Here is an 18235-nt window from a genome sequence, read left to right on the forward strand (position 1 = left end):
GGGTAAATCCTGCAAATGTAGGGGGAGACTAAAAATATTGGGGGGAACTAAGATTAAGCATATTCTAATTCCTAGGATACAATAAGCCTAGAACTTCTCCTAGAACTATAGCCCATCTAGGTAAAGGAGCTTGCACAATGTAATATATATATATATATATATATATACACATATATATATGTATATATATATACATCAATTATGTATTGTCAAATATTATATATAAAATTATATTTCTATATCAAATAAGTTTTTTGAAGTCTATCAAAAAATTTTTAAATTTCTATTTTCCTTTTTGCTTTACTTCCTCACTTAGCGATACAGTGGATAGAGAGTTGTGCCTAGAGACAGGAAGTCCTGGGTTCAAATGCAGCCTCAGACACTTACTAGTTGTGTCACCTTGGACAAGTTACTTAACCTTGTTTGTCTCAGTATCCTCATCTATAAAATGAGGATAGTAACAGCGTCTACCTCTCAGGGTTCTGAGAATCAAATAAGGTGACTAACCACTCAGCATTTAGGTCATTTTATTATATTACTAGAATATTTATATTATTACATTTTCTTACTAGAATTATTGTATTGCTAGAATGTAATAATTACTATAAAAAGTTGATTGCTATTATTATTAGTAAAAAGGGAGAATATTCCAAGAATTCATGCTGGAGATTTTCAACATGTGAACTGTATTATATCAAATATATCTTCTCCTTCCTACAATAAGATTTATCTATGAATTCTCAGTGACTGACACTTTGCTCTGCAACTTACTAGGTGTTAAATGATTGTTTGTTGAGTTGTTGAATTAGCATGAATTTTACAATAAAATAGTTTTTCAAGTCCTGCAAAATCTCAGGAGTATACATCCAAATATTAGACCCATTTTTCTCCTCCCGCTCTCAAAAAGAAATTCCATTATGTTTTAGGTAGCCCTTGACATTCACAACAGCAGGGCCTAGAAAAACTGGCAAGGTACAAAGTGGTCTGGTATCTGGATTTTTAAGTGAAGAGTTCATCCTCAATCAGTCATTCAATATGCACCTAGTGAGCACCAACTGTGTCCCTTTCCCTATGCCTATTACAGTTCCTGCTCCTCAAAGGGGCTCACAGTGGTCTGGGAAGCCAGGACTAAGATATAGGACCTGCCTAAAAGATGATGTTCTATAAACAAAGAAGAATTGCAGGAACTCAAAAGAAATGTGAAAGGAACAAATTCAGAACCATCTCCACTCCAACTATTCAGACAGACTATTTGTGCCTAAGTTGTGATAGAGCCCTCTGAGCTAATATTAATCAGATCAGCCACAGCTGGTCACACTGTACCTTGACTCCAAAACAGTGACATCAGTTTGGTCCTTTACAAGCAAGAAGGACAACAACAAACTAATCAACAGGAAATGTTAAGAAAGAAATAATTGATTCCTTTTCTCATTCCAGTGGTCAGGATTCAATTTATCCTTTTCTAAGGTCCAAATCATGCCCTACCTCTTCCACAGAGCCTCTGGTCCCCAATAATTATATAATCACAGAAATTCAGAGTTGGAAGAAGGAACTCAGAAGGCATCCTATGCAGCAGCTGGTTACTCAAAGCACAAATACCATTTCAATTTCTCTCTTCCCAATGACAATTCTTTAAATATTTGAAAACAAATTCTTTTTCCACTGAGAGTTCTCATCATTAGATCCTTTAACCAATCTTTCAATAACCTAGATTTCTCCCATCTCCTAAACTCTGTCACAACTAGCTGTATCCCCTGTATTTGGTACTTAAAACATTGGCTAATTGGTTGGTATGTATGTAACTTCCCCTTATTAATTAGACTGAAAGTTTCTTGAGAGTAGGGCATGTTGAGCAGAGTGGGGCACTCAAGAAATATTTGCTGGATAAACAACTTGATTTAATGAGAATGCTATAGGGAAAGATTCAAATGGGTTAGGGTAATCAAGACTTGCTGGCCTTGGTCTCTCTTTGAAGTTCCAGTCCATATCCCCAACTTTCTATTAGACATTTGGAACTGGATGTCCCATAGACATCTAAAATTGCTGAAAACTAAACTTATTTTACCCCCATCATTGAATTCCTCTTCTGATCTCAATTTCTGACCACTCTTTCAATCCAACCCTGACCAGTCTTTCAGTTCAGAACTCAATCACTCCAGATTAAAAAATCACCCATTTCTATATCCACATCTTGAAATATACCCGTATTCATAGAGTTATCATCCTAAATTCAGACTTTCAAGTCCTTAATAGTCCATTGGAATAGTCTCCTAACTGGCTTCCCTATAGTGAATTTCTCCCCAATTCACTTCATCCTCTTTATACCTAACGTCATTTTCTTAAAACATGTCATTCAATAGACATCGATGACTCCCTGTTATCTGTAAGATCAAGATAAACTCTTTTTTGTCACTTAAAGTCATCCTAATTTTCCAGATTTAGTACATAGTACCCCCCTCCATACAGTCTTTGTGTCAGTTATTTTATTTATAAGATATTTTTCAAAGATGACATCCCATCTCCCATCTCTACTGTCTGCCATATTTGGAATGGTCTCTGGTTTCCTTTGAGACTCAGTTAAAGCAACACCTTCTGCATAAAATCTTTCATGGTACCCAGACCACTCATCTATTGGATGTCTCCCCACCCAAGGGTATCTTGTATCTATCTTCTAGACATGTGCTTTTCATATAGGTATATAACTGTCTGAGTAGCTAAGTGGTACAGTGTATAGAGCACTAAGCTTGAAATCAGGAAGACTGTCTTCATGAGTCTCAGATATTTCTTAGCTGCATGATCCTGAACACTTGTTCAAGTCACTTAATCCTGTTTGTGTCAATTTTCTCATTTGTAAAATAAGCTGGAGAAGAAAATGGCAAGCAACTACAGTATCTCTGCCAAGAAAATCCTAAAATTGGTTCACAAAAAGTCAGATATAACTTAACAGCATCAATATTTGCTGCTTACTCTATTAGAATGTAAATTCCTAGAGGGCACAGTCTATGGGTTGTCAACTTTGTATTCCCAGAATTTATCAGAATATTTGACACATAGAAGGCACCAAGTACATCTCATTGATTGAGTGTTTGAGGGTGGGAACCTGAATCACTGGTAGGGAGAAGATGATCAATAGGTGGGAATGAGTGTAGAAAAAGGAATTCCATGTGTGAGAGGGAAATGAAGGAGGAAAGGAAGGGAAAGAGAAGGTAGGCAGATGAGCTATGTAGGCCAAGGCTGACTTCCTCATCCCATTTGCAGATCTATCCATTATTCAGAACCTCCCTTTCTTCAGGCAGACTTTTCACAGGTTCCCAGAACACAGATCTGATACCAGCCCTGTCTAGTCCTTCAGACTCTCTCATCTATCATTCATTATTCAAAATTTCAGTTTCACATTCCCAAAGTCAAAGAATTTATCAACTTCCCTTTTGACAACAGGTGATGAAGAATACAGTCCAAATTACACACAGAAACTTATCCTGCCGTCCCCTCTCAAAGGTACTGAAGCAAAGTTAAAGCTAAAGACCCCCTCCTGAAGGCAGCAGAATATTGTGGAGGGGGCTTTATTGGGAAATTTCTGTTAAGTTGCAGCTCTGCCAAAAATTGATTTGGTGACCTTTGGCTAGTCATTTTTCTTCCAGGCCATAGTTATTAAACCTGACAAATGAGGGGATGGGCATTAAAATGAAAGCTGACCACAAGAAGATCAGGTTGCCTCCATGCAGGAATAAATTTTCTTAGAGCCCCCTCCATTCCCATGAAGGTTTAGTCAAAAGGGCTTGGAGGTTTTTCTCCATTCATGATGGAGCATATCACTTTACTTCATATGTTTTTACACTGTAGAAAGCTTTTTCCTCCCTCACTTCCATTGCTCAGAATTACTAGTTTCCTTAAGTCTAAAGCTTAGTGATAACTTCCACACGAGTTATTTCTCCCCACACACAAAATGATCTTACAACTATTTTACATATACTTTGTATATCCTATGAATGTATGTTGCCTCTGCCAACCATATTTGAAAAAAGAATGTTTTCTTTTTATGTCGTATTCTCAGATACAAAGAGATAAAAGTATCAGGGAGGTGACAAGGAGGAGAAGAAACATTGAATTTGGAGTGGAAAAATATGGTTTCAAATAACAGCTCTGTTGTTTACTATTCATTGAACCTTGGACAAGTTAATCTATCTGAGTTTCAGTTTCCTTATTTGTAAAATAACAAGATTGAACCAGATGGATCTAAGATCTCTTTCTGACTCTAAATCTATGCTATGATCTTATTATCTTGGGAGCAGGCCACCTAGAAAAGTGGTCAATATAAGAGGAAAGTAATTCCCTGAAGAAAATGGTTACCAAGAAAGTCAGATGCTGGACAGTTCCCTGAGAGCTCTTCATGCCACAGAGCTGCAGATTCATGTGTTCATTGGATGTTTCTATTCTTTCCCTCTTTTTCCACCCCACATTTCAAATTAACTCCAATCCTCATGCCTGATGATTTGGGAGTTTGGGGCAGGGGTCTCACAACTTCTAGCTATTGGAAAGAGAGATCAAATTGAGTCTGGTTCTCCCCCCAGAGCTTCCTGGAAATCCTCCCCTCCTCCACTTTTGAGACAAGGGCACCACAATTTAGATAAGGAGTAGAACCATTCCTAAGGTGACATTGCTATGGGAACTACCAGGTGGAGAGATTTACTTTACGAGTATAAGTCAGCCCCTTCTCTGAAACTTCAAGTGTTAGAGAGTTTCTTAAGAACTATTAAGGGCTCTTAAGTGAGTTGCTCAGATTCACTGCAAAAATATCAATGAATCAGTGAAAGAAGCATTTATTTCAGGTATAAAATTCAATTAAAAAAAGTTAGAATCCCCTGTTCTTTAGAAGAACCAAGTCAAGGAGGAGATGAAGATTAAGAGTTTGGTAGGGGTAGAAGGGGGGGGGGGGTTCTCCTTCCCATTCCTTCAGGGTACTCCCACTATACCCAATCCCAATCCTAGATCCAACAAGTCCATATATGCATACCACTCTAGAAAATGACCCATGCAAGGTTCTGGATAGGGGGACAAGAAAAAAAAAGGGTAGAGGTCGGGGTAAGGAGAAAATTTCAGGGAAGGGACAAAATAAGATCAAGAATACTAGGGGGAAATGTGGTTTGTGCTTCTGTCCCAGTAACCTTGGGTCTCCATTGACTTGATTATGACTTTTCCTTTGGGCTTGTTTGTTCAGATGAATAGCCTCCATTCTGATCCTGGATTATCCTCTGTAGACTTTGAGATTTAACTTATAAAGTACTATAATAATGATTTCCAATTTTTAATTTAAACCAAATAATCAACAATGCCCTATTTTGGCTTTAAGATTTAAATTTCTTAGAGGGATAGGGAGAGGGGAGGGAAAGAGTGCTATAAATGCAGTCACATAAAGAAAATAATTTCCTTCCCATCTATTTAAGACCTTCATTGGAAAAAGCAACTTGAGACCTTTCACTTCCTCAGCGCTCAAAAATACCATCTTGGAAGATATACCAAGATGGTTCAATAAACTTTATTATGCTCTTGCATGGGCAGAGATAAGTCAAAGGTAGTCTCATCATTCACAGCAGAGTGAAGTGGAAAGGAAGTTGAATATGGAGATATGGTACCAGAGTTAATTTTTTGGCTTTATTACCTACCACCTGTGTGACTGAACAAGTCAATATCTAGAAGCCTGAGATCTGTAAATGAGAAGGTTGGCTTATATGACCTCTGAGATTTTATTTGACCCTAGATCTATGATCCAGTGTGGAAACCCATCCTTTCAGAAAAGCTACATGAAAAAGGATAGGTATGGTGGAGCACTTCAAGGAAAGGTGGTGAGCCACCTGGTGACAGTAAAATTTCAACACAGAAGGAACCATGTATTATGGTCTTCAGGCCATAAAGAAGGAATAATAGAAATTCTTTAACTGTCATTTGTTGATCAGAAGCTGCCACTTTTCCTTAGCTGACCCAGGTACTCCTCTAATCACCTGCTCAGCCTGGACTAGCATTGTCCAACATTATCATCTGCTTCCATAGAGATCAAAACAAAACTGTTGTTCCTTCTGAAATCACAGATTGGAACCATGGACAATTCACCCCAAGAAGGGACCTCTGTGGGCCTCTCTAGCTTCCCTTTGGACTGGAGGGACACTTTCTCTAGAATCCCCACCAGGCAGTTTTTGCTGAAATATTGCAATAAAATGGAGCTCACTGCCCATTAAGGCCATGTTCATGCTATTAGTAGACAGTTTCCATAGTTAGAAATTCTCTCTGATGAGATATGTGCAAGATTCTGTGTTTCATGTTGAGAATATGAAGATAGCAGAAAAAATAGTCTTGGCTTTCAAAAATTTAGGTCCTACTTGAGGGAAATTCTTTACATTGAACTGAAATATGGCCCCCTTTAACCTTACCCCCTTCTCCTAGTTCTGCTCTCTGGAATCACACTTTAATCTTTTCTATATTCCATATGATGACAGTTAAATATTTGAAAACAACAATCCTGATCCTGCAAAGCCTCCCTTGTCAATTAGCAATGTCTTTCCCAATTAGAATAGCTTCACATCTGCTCAAGTCTTTCCATTCTTTAATTTCCTCTAGCTCTTTTAGTTTTTGTCTTCTGCCTGATTCTAGACCCCTCCCTGACCAAAGACAAGAATTGTCACTGCTTTTGGAGACTATAAAGGCAACTGAGTCATAAAGGCAAATTCTGCCCCACCCCAACAACTTCCTGTCTAGGAAGAGATAGGAAAAGGAAGGAAATGAGCACTTAAGAACCTACTATGTACCAGGCACTATGTTAAAGTTAGATGCTATTGTGATTTCCATTTTATAGCTGAGGAAACTGAGGCAGATCAAGGTTAAGTAACTTTCCCATGATCATGCAGCTGGTGAGTATCTGAGGTCACATTTGAACTCAGGTCTTCCTGAATTCAAGCTGAGCACTCTAATCACTAAGGCTCCTAGCTGCCCCCTCAATATCTATGTATATCTTAATTATGGTTATCCTCCATGATTCTGATAACCTAATCTTGATTAAAATTTTAGTTCCTGTTTCCCAGGGCTCCTAATAAGACTGCCATTGCCACCATCTTCAAGGTCTATTTCCATTTTTGGGAAACCCTTAAACCCTAATTCTTTTTTTTCTAGTCTTAACTTAATTTGGGATCAATCAAGAAGGTTTGTGTTTGAATATTGATAAATGGTCTAAGATATTGGTCCACACCCAATTTCTGCCAACACTACTTTTCAGCTTTCTCAATTTTTTTTTTTTACTAAAGACATCTTATCTCCAAAAATTGAAGTCTTTACCCATGAAACCACAAGATTAATATAGTAATTTGCTTCTGGAAATTATATGTCTACAATCCTAATCCTAGATGTTTCATATTGGAAACCCTTGGCAAGGACAATTAAACTTTGCTAAGACTGAGTTTCTTCATCTGAAAAATGGTGATGATAGCACTCATCCTATAGTACTATTTGAACAGTCCAATTAGGAGGAAAAGGAAAACAAAGAGGGAGGAGGAGAAGGAAGAAGAAAAGGAAAAGGAAGAGAAAAAGAAGAAGCATTGCACATCAAGGTTTCCCAAGAACTTTACATATATTATCTCAGTTGATCCTCACAACACTTAGAGAAAAAGAAACTGAGGCAGAAATAAGTAAAGTGAAGTTAAACTCATATAATTCTGATTTCAAATCCAAGTGTGCCACCTCGCTTCTGCATGTGAAATGATTTTCAAACTTTAAAATAGTATATAAATAATCACTATTAATAATAGTAAGAATTATTATTATTATTAGTAGTAATAATAATAATAATAATAATAATAATAAAGACTACAGGTTTGAAGGGAGATATAGCCCTAAAATGACACTCCATTTGGAATTGCCTCTAGAGAAGAAAAGTTCCCTCATCCTCAGCTCAAATGTGCAAAGTGAAATTTAGTAAATTAGTAAATTTAGTAAAAATCTAAGGCACCAGGGGCAGCTAGGTGGTGCAGTGGATAGAGAAATGGCCCTGGAGTCAGGAGTACCTGAGTTCAAATCTGACCTCAGACACTTAATAATTACCTAGCTGTGTGGCCTTGGCCAAGTCACTTAACCCCCCTGCCTTGCAAAAAAATTTTTTTTTAAATCCATGGTACTTGTAACAATCCTGAAGACTGGATGCATACTATTCATGGGAGAATCTGTGGGACTTTTAGGACTGAGCCCATGCTGAAAGAACTTTCCCAAGCACTGGTGTCATAGTGCAAGTAGTCTTATCCCCAAAGTAGAGAGCATTATTCCTAGGCAGGAATGATCTGAGATCATCTGCCTGATGCTCAGAAGTTTCCAAAGAATTCTCCCTCAGGGCTCTAGGTCTGACGTTGGAGGAAGTGTGTATGACATCAACCCAGTCTTCCCCACTGAGGTGCCAATTTCCACCCCCTATAAATAACTGCTTTTGAACCACTGCTGTCAGGGTCTGGGTAGAGGCAGGTGCAGGTAAAATAATCATGAAAAGAAGGGGAAAGGAGGGAAGAGAGGGTGGAGCCACTCAGCAGGAATGTATAAATAAATTACCACTCTCATTCTGGGTCTCTCATGTGACTGGCATAAAAGAGGATGCCTATCCTAACATCCCAGAATAAAATAAAACAAGGACCCTAAGAAATGTGCACAAGTAGGAAAAAAGTGAGCAGGTTGCAGGTTGAAGGGGATGACCCAGGACACCCATAAAAGAAATAATTCAGGGAGTTCAAGGATACATTTTTGTCTAATGGTATAAAACTATAGTCACTCCTTAAGGGGTAGCTAGGTGACACAATGAATAAACAATTCAAGTCCACAGTCAAGAAGACCTGGGATCAAATCAAGCCTCGGACATTGACTAGCTATATGATCCTAGGCAAGTCACATATCCCTGTTTGCCTCAGTTTCCTCATTTGTAAAATGAACTAGAGAAGGAAATAGTGAACCACTCTGGCATCTTTGCCAAGAGAATCCCAAATGGGATTACAGAGACTGAAAATGGCTAAACAACAAGAACAATGTCAGTGTATTGCTTCCTTCCTTACAAATTTTTTTGACCCTCACAATCCACATAACTCCCCACCCCACAGAATATGCAGAAAAGAAATTATTATGCACTTCTCACAAATGAAGAAATTGAATCCCTAGGGTTTGTTACATGCAGTGGGAAAAGTTGGATGAAATCAGGAAACTAGAAAGCTCTTTGACATCCTTCATCTCAATCATTCTCATCTCAGCCTCTTGGCTTCTGTGGCTTCCTTCAAATCTCATGCAAAACTTAAATTTCTGTTTAAAAAAAAAAAACTTTCCCAAGCCCACTCAAAACTAGCACCTTCCCACCATTGATTTTCTCCAATTTTTCCACATATAACTTGTTTGTTTCTTGTTTGCACATTGTCTGCCCCATTAGGCTGTGAGATCTTTGAGGCCAGGGACTGTGAAAAATTCTTTGTCTGACATATACCAAACATGCAATAAATACTAGCTAATTGACTCCTTGTTCTTAAAACTGCTTGCTACCTACACTCTGAGAGACTTGAGGAGTGTGTCATTTTTCTCTGGGCCTCAGTGTCCTCCTCTGTAAAATGAGACCTCTTCCAGCTCTCAACTCAAAGATTCCGGGAGTTGTCTAGGTTCATAGTCAGCAATAAGAGACTGCTCTCAGGCTTAGATCTGTAGAACCACTGAATGTCAAAGTTGGCAGGATTATTTAGGGACCAAAACTCAATCTTTCTATTTTACTGATAAAAACATGAAGTAAGCCTAACAAGGGAAGTTGACTTATCCAAGTTGACAGCAGCAAGAGGAAGAAGCAGGTTGGCATGGCGCTGAAGTGATGCCCTCTGACTCAAGGCAGATTTGAGTTCAACTTCTGGCAAAGACAATTATTGACGAGTCATCATCCATTTATTAATCATATATTAGTTACTGTGACAGGGTCCATGGTACAAGATTCAAAGACCAAAATAGACTAGTCCTTGGCCTCAAGAAGCTTATATGTTATATACCAATACATGTATATGCCAACATAACCAGAAGATATGCTAAATTAATGCAAGGAAGTGTGGGAGAGAAGATTCTAGTTAAAGGGGGGAAATCAAGAAAGGTTTCCTGTATTGGTATTGCTTGAGTTTGAGGAAGTAATTTGGCTTCTGAGTCAAAAACCTCTATGAAGCTTAGATGGTCTGTCAAAATAGGTGCAATAAGAGCTGTATCACTTCCCCCACAGGGTTGTTATGAACATCAAAGAAAACAATCTATACAAAGGATTTAGCAAACCTTTAAACTCTCTCTAAATGAATGAAAGCTATGATTAGCTAGCATAACAGAGGTAAGAGAACTCAGACCTTGCATCTCCCAACCCACCAACCACTGAATCCTAGATAGGGTTCTCTCACCCATGCCTCAATGAGGAGATGGTGATTTGTCAACTCTGAATATCTTGTCTGGATTTTGGAAAAAGTATTTTCTCAAAACCCCAAACATTTGCAGGGGAGGGGTCTGTACTAAGTAATGAGTCTCATTTCCTTCTCCATCTAGGTCCAGTGGCCAGATAGGAATCAAGATGACAAGAGATGGCTCTGGATGCGAGGCAGTTAGGATTAAGTGACTTACCCAAGGTCACACAGCCAGTGAGTGGCACATATCTGAGGTTAGATTCAAACTCCTGTTCTTTCTGACTCCAAAGCCAGTGCTCTATCCACTCTCCCACCTGGCTTCCCCTTTTGAGGGACTATAAATGCAGTCACATTATAAACTCATATCCTTCCCATCTTTTTAAGACAGTGATTGGAAGAGCAACCTGAAACCATTCCTAATGAAGAGGAGCTGAGGTCTTGGACATTCAGGGCCTTCAGCTAATCCTCTTTGCTGGTTTATTGCTTCTATTTTAAAACTTAAGCCAAGGACAACGAGAGTTTTTGGAAAGAATCTATTTTGTCTAACTAAACCTGGAAGAGATTTGAAGACCATCTAATTGAAGGATATCACCTCCATTTTACAAATGAGAAAACTGAGATCAGGAGGTTTGGAGAGAATTTCCTCATTTGGGAGTTCCCTAACGTCATGATATTTTTATTACTGTGTCCATGTCCCTTTCTCAATCTAGATCCCATTTTTTCATCAGTAATAACTTGTTTAAAGAGGTCAGAATCGATCGTTATTTTAATCACAGCACATTTTTCTAATTTTTATTTTCTTCTATCTGTATACTAATTTCAACCTTGTCCCAAGTCAATATATATACAACTATATACAAAGAGGTAATTCCAGAACAAATTCCGTATCACTAATGAATTACTTCCTGTTACTAAAATATAACAATTTCATTTTTTGTTCACTTCTTTAGAACCTGTCAATTCATTAACCAAAAAAAGTTTTTGTAACACACAATCATGAGGCTTCTATCTTATCCAAAAGTCTTTGAACTCTCTCATTCTTTAGCCCAGATCCATATTTTCTAATATATTCCTCATTTCATTTATCCCATCTTTGTACAGTTGCCTACAGAGATCTAACTTGGGTCTCATCAAGTTCTTCATGGAATTTCTCTCCCTCTGCATCTTCTGCAACAGATGTTAGTCACCCCACTACAGTTACATTCATGGGAGTCATTTTGTAAGTACATACAATAAATATATTTAACTCAAAGTTATCTTTTAATAGCATGATAAAGCCAACTTCACCAACCTTATGATATTCTTTAAGAAGAACCTGTTGGCCATTCTGTCATTATCTGCACATTTCTTCTTGCTTCTGGTCTCATTTACAATGAGAATAATCTCTCTCTCTCTCTCTCTCTCTCTCTCTCTCTCTCTCTCTCTCTCCATATATATATATATATATATATATATATATATATATTTGCATGTATGTATAGTACTTTAGTATTTACATTTTACAGACATTATTTCATTTGGTCCTCACAAGAATCTTAGGAGGGAAGTACTATTACTATATTTTTTATAAATGAGTAGACTATAGAAGACAGACCTTAATTAAGCCTAAGGTCACAAAGCCAGAAAATGTCTGAGGTTGGATTTGTACCCAGGTTTACTCACTCCAGGTTCATTACTTTATTTACTATGTCACTTAACTCCTCCTAGGTGTCTCTTGAGAATATTAAAATTGATATAATTCAGCTCCCCCTACAGTATGCCCCTTAGTCACTGGACAAGATCACACATTAAATAGTGCCAACAAACAGGGTATGAGTTTTAGCACCCTCTGCCCTTTCCTTCCAAGGGCCACCCCACAAGACTAAACAACATTTTGTTCTGTTCTTGCTTTTGTGGATCATCATAGCCAAAGAATTTGTCGACTATTGGCAGGTCTATTTGAGGAGCAACCCTCTAATGGAAAGGAACTCTCAGGACTTGGCTGAGCTGATCTCAGAGAAAAAACTCAGTCTCTTGTTGAAAACCCACTCCAAGCACAAGGAAATTTGCCACAGTTTTTACTACACAGTTATATGCATCAAATATTCCAACTCACCTCCATGGCACCATGAGGCCCTGCAGGAGAATCAAGAACAAGAATTCCTCTTTCTTTAGCATGTTGGGGTTTGTCCAGCTCTTTCCTAACATCTCTAAGGGATAACAGTATTGTTTTTGTTTCCATTTTACATAGGAGGAGACGAAGGAATGGAAAATTGTCTAAGGCAGAAGTCACACTTGGACAAGAGCTTATGGTCTAGATTTTGTTAAAAGCTTTAAATGGAAAGTCAACCCCTTTTCCAGTACCACAGGTAGAACTAGGGCCCTTATGAACGTGGTGGACATAAGCACTGCCAGTCTTTTGGATCTTTTGACTTGGATCTTGTACAGTCACCTTCACTGTTGCATACTCCAATGTACCTGAAACTCTGGACTGCCATTCTCCCCCTCTCCTTTCCTTCCCACACCAAGACTCTGAATAAAATTCTAAAGAGATGGGGCCTCAAATACATGAAGGGAAGAACATCCAGGAAGCAACCAAGCAACACCCTGTTGTGTGGTTCTAAAAGAAACACCATTCTCTAATTATAAAGAGCACACATCAGTTAGATAGACCAAATTCATTTGGAATTGAGAACACTCAGGTCCACCATGATGGAACTTTCTATGATATTAGGCCTTGCCAAGTCTAAAGGCAATCTTATTGAATCTCTTATTTAAACACAGCATGAAGCCCGATAGAAAGGGATATAGACCTGTGATATCATTAGAAACTCCCATAGGAAGAAACTTCCTCCATCAGGGCAGTTCAGCACCTTCTCTATAGTTTAATAATCTTGGTTGCTTACAGCACTGAGAATCAATTAATTTGTCCAGGGACCCATAGCCAATATGTGTCAGAATCAAAGTTTGAAACTGAGTCTCCCTGACTTGAAGATCGGTTATCTATTAACTATATTATAATGCTTCCTACATGTATGTGTGTATATATATAAACATTTCAATATTTCTTTATATGCAAAAGTATGTATTCCCATATATATGAATGTATGCATAGAGCAATTTTTTGTTATGTCCCTTTCCCGTCTCACCCACTGAACAGTGTTGTGCACACAGATACACACATACACACACACACACACACACACGCACACACGCACATATGCATATGCACATAATAGACATGTTCCTTTATTTTGACTTGATTCTTACAAAATTAATGCGAGATTGTCTTTCACAACACTCAGGAGTATCAATGTCTTCCCCCTCCCCTGTGCCTCCTTTTCTGCAAGTGCCTATCATGAAATATGCAGTAATGTGAACACCCAAACAGCAGTCTGTAAAACACTACCATTTTCAAAGCATGCATCTAACAGTGAGCTTCTTAGGAGATCCATGGAGAAGCACCATATATGCCAAGTCCTGCTCTTGGTATCTCAGAAGTCAGGTTGGGCATTTTGGTAGATAGATAGCAGCGCCCACCCACCCACCTAGGTGCCAGACTCCCTGAGATCATGGGGGCACTGAGAGAGTTCTAGCCTTTTATAACCTATCCATCCTTCAGAGCCTGCTACAGATCCCAAGTCCCCTCCTGAGACTTTCCCCAATAACAGAAGACTATTTCCAGACTGCCCATAGCACTGATAAATATTCATGACATTTTAACATGTCACTAGAATCAATTTAATGCTTGGTCTACCACCTTGTATTATTTTATAAATGTTGTTGCAAGAGTCTAAGTTTTGAGATCATAAATTTAGAGCTGGAAAGGACTTAAGAGATCCTGCAGTCCAATCACCTCATTTTATAAATGGTGAAACTGAGGCCAGAGAGATGAGCTAACCAGCTCAAGATTACCAAGGTAGTGTTTGGGGTAGGATTGGAACTCTGATCTCTCTGACTCCAAGCATAGAACTCTAGCCACTGTGCCATGGTATTGTAAAGAGAATAGTCTTGTTTCAAAAGATTTGGATTCAAGTCCAAGTATCAACATTTGATAACTCTGTGACCCTTGAGAAGTTTCTTAACCTCCCTGATGTTTACTTTTGCCCAAACGGAGGAAGAAAGAGACATAAGGGTAACCCTTGACTCCAAAGGAATGCTATTAATTTCTAAGTTAAAAGCTTAGGTGACCTGCTTCTTTTTGAAGTATTCAAAGGTACCTGGAATGTGCCTTTCCTATAAGGTGATATCCAACCAACTTTGTCTCCTGAAATATAAAATCTACCAGTCCCTAACATTTTAGGGACATCTAGAATCAGTAAATTAGAAGAATTGAACTAATTTCCTAGGATTCAACTATTCTATACCAGGCAAAAAAATTCAGAAATTATCTGGGCCTCAGTGAGAGGAAGAATGACTATATCTCTTCTACCTTCTTTGCATGATTTTGTTCCATTAATGGCTGCTGTGCTAATATCCAATAAAGCTGTTAGTAAGCTTCACATGAATATTACTACAACTATTTTTCTTCAATTTGTCAAAGCTAACTACTTATAAAAAGGGAAAGGAAATAGTATGTGCGTATCACCTACCTTGAAGGGTTATAATGGGGGATAACTTTATCAAATTTAATGCATTACAGAAATGGGAGCTCAGTTAATGTGTGGGGGAGGAGGGATAAACCTAATGAGTATAGGTAATAAATTTAACCCTGCTGACCTTCCTCTCCTATGTCCTAAAATAAGAGTGTTGGGTTATTTGATCTCTAGTGATCCTTGAAGGCAGAAATAATTTCTTATACTTTTCCAAAAGCCCCCACAGGACAAAGTTTATAGTAAGACTAGACAGATTGGAGTCTATCATTCAATTCAGGATTTCCACAAAAACAAAGTACATAATATAGTGCAATAAGGGTTTTGTACCCAAGAAAAGAAAATCAGATGTCACCCTATAAGTGAGAGAACTGAGGCCCATTTCTCTACTTCAGCAAGCTAGAAATGTCTGCCACCAGGAGATAATTTCTCATTTCTTTCTAATTTATCTATCATTCATTGAGATCTTTTGCTTAAAATTAGCTAGGATGTGAACAGGACAGCTAATTTATGCATACTTATGAATGCATTCATACAGTGTGAGTCCTAACCCGGCAAACCACCCTGTTCCTTCATCACATCAGCAGATAAGGGGTATGGAATGTCAGAAACATGCCAATGGGAATGTCAAGTGAAAAGACCATTAACATTACAGTGTAATTTAGCTATCAAACTAACCAAGACTCAGAGCATATTTTTTTTTCCTAAGCTAACCCAGTGATTTCACGGAAGCCAGTCTCTGTGAGTATTGAAAGAAAATTTATGGAGAAATTAAGGAGGAAAAATAACCCCCTTACCAGTGTTACCCCAAATTATACAGCCCATCGTATGATTAAGACTTTTGTAGGAATAAGGACTACAAACTATAAGGTATCTTCTGCGTTCAATCCAGTCCTAGATAGATGGCTCCCATGCTAATCCTTAATGTAGAGTTTCTCTTGATGAATGGGAATCCAGATCTTTGGCTCAGGATGGGAAATGTTCATGGTCTATGTGTGAGTGTATGAATGTAAGTTGGGCAAAGAGGGTGGTTCTTTAGTTTACCTCATAGATGCTGATACCTAGAGAAAAGAAAACAAAAATTTCAGGACCCTCTTCTCACTCTTCTCTTTTCTGTGCTCTTGGAGGGAAAACGAGTCTAAGTTTCAGGAAGTGTCTAATGGCTCTAACATGGATGATGAGTTCTTCATTCTGCCAAGGTAACTGCCTCAGAAGGTCCCAGGGGCAACTTCTAATATAATAGAAACTTGTTTTATCTTTAGAAATAATCATTATAAAGTACATAGTACAGTGTCTGGCACATATAATCATTACATAAATTTTAAGAATTATTAAATGAATTGTCCAAAATGGCAGAGTCAAAACTCTCTCAAGTCCAGGTCTCCCGACTTCCAGGTTTGGATTTTTTCCTATTAGATAACTTATTAGATAATTTGTTTCTGTTGTTCAGTTGTTTCAGTCATTTCCAATTCTTCATGATCCTAATTGTGGTTTTCTTTGCAAAGATCCTGCCATTTCCTTCTCCAAACTTAAGTATATCTTTTCCTTACCCTATGTAACCTCAGGCAAATCATTTTGTTTCTCTGGGATTCAGTTTCCTTATGTGGAAAGTGAAAGGATTGAAGTAGACAGCTTCTACTATCCTCATGAGACCTAGATCTATGATCTTATGATCTCAGAATTCTTAGAGAGCAGGCTCATTGGACAGCTCCTTCCAATCCATTGCCCTCTATTCTCTTCCATCTTTCAGAGAGTTTGTGAGCTCTTGACTCTAGAAATTTGTTCCCATGAGAAAAAGCATTGAATGGTTTAGAGCACATTGGACTTGGAGCCAAGAAAAGCCAGGTTCATATCCAAACTTGGGCAAGTCATCTAATGTCCCTGAGCCTACTTTGCACAATCACAAGAAGAGGATGATTATACATGTAGTGTGTATGAAGCTAAGTGCATATGAAATTCATTGATATTTAATATTAATAATTAGCCCATGTATGAATTGATGGCCCTTCCCTCACTTTCTAATCCATACATATTCATGTTTCCTCATGGGAAAGGAGAAATTTGTATGGTTTAGGGGAAAGAAAACTGGTCTTGAAGTCATGAAATCTACTGTATAATCTTGACTGTCCCCCCAAAGTAAGTCTTGACTGTGTGACCTTGAGCAAGTTATAATCTCCCTGGGCCTCAATTTCTTCATGTGTAAAAATAGGGATAATAAAAGTGCCCTACCCACTTCCTTAAACTTCTGGTATTAGATTTGCAGTTAGACAGAATCTCAGAGAATATCTAGTCCCAACTCCCTCTATTTCAAATCTTTATTGCTTTCTTTTGTCCTTATATTGTCATCATTTCTTAATATATATTTCTTCCCTATTTCCTCCTAGTGAGCCGCCCCATATTATAAAGACCTTAAAAGAAGAAAAAAATTGTTCACCAAAACTTAGTAGCACATAAAACTAGTCTGACATGTTAGGCAATGTTCCACATCCACAATCCCACCCTTCTCTTCAGTGAAAGGAAAGAAAGATATGGATTCAAATCCCACATCTAAGGTTTTCCAGATGTGTGGTTCTGGATAAGTCATTTAATACCTCAGAGCCTCAGGCATCTTCTTTGGATTTATTAACAAAGAAATATCATAGAGGGCCACAATCTGCATTGGTACAAGGGGCTTCCTATGCTATTTTCATCACATATTGCCTTGCCTCTTGGTTGTGGTCACCAGCTCTAGATGTTAGGGCAGCTAGGTGGCACAGTACATAGAGTACTGGTCTCAGAGTCAGGAAGATGGGAGTTTGAATCTAGTCTAAGGCAATTTATACCTACTAGCTGTGTGACCTTAGGCAAATCATTTAACTCTCTCACATTCAGGGAATCTCCAGTCGACTTGATTCATATCTGGCCACTGGACCCACATGACTCTGGAGGAGAAAGTGAGGCTGATGACTTAGCACAGCACCCCCTCACTCAAATCCAATTCACATGCTTGTCAAGCATCACCCCCCCCAATGTCATGGTCTTCTTCAAGAACAAAGGATAAATAGCAGCAGCAGCAACAACTCTAAACATTGCACAAATAGATTTCCTAAGACTGACCATCATTAAATATTTTTTCCTTGACTTAAGATACCTTTTCAGCCTCTGTTTATGTCTTCTACTTATTCTAACCCTACTTTCTTCCTCTCCTGTTTAGGAATGCCTCTAGGTCTGCCATCCCCAAGACAGCAGATATAACTG

The 18235-nt window shown here is 38.3% G+C and overlaps 1 protein-coding gene across 18 annotated transcripts in view; it reads right to left on the reverse strand.

Moving 5' to 3' along the window:
• The window catches only part of ATP2B2 (ATPase plasma membrane Ca2+ transporting 2), a 681398-nt gene that overhangs the window by 213318 nt on the left and 449845 nt on the right, over nt 1–18235 (reverse strand). The gene's annotated exons all lie outside the window — the stretch shown is intronic.

The sequence above is a fragment of the Macrotis lagotis genome, chromosome 8, assembly GCF_037893015.1.
Source record: "Macrotis lagotis isolate mMagLag1 chromosome 8, bilby.v1.9.chrom.fasta, whole genome shotgun sequence".
NCBI classification, from domain to species: Eukaryota; Metazoa; Chordata; class Mammalia; order Peramelemorphia; family Peramelidae; genus Macrotis; species Macrotis lagotis.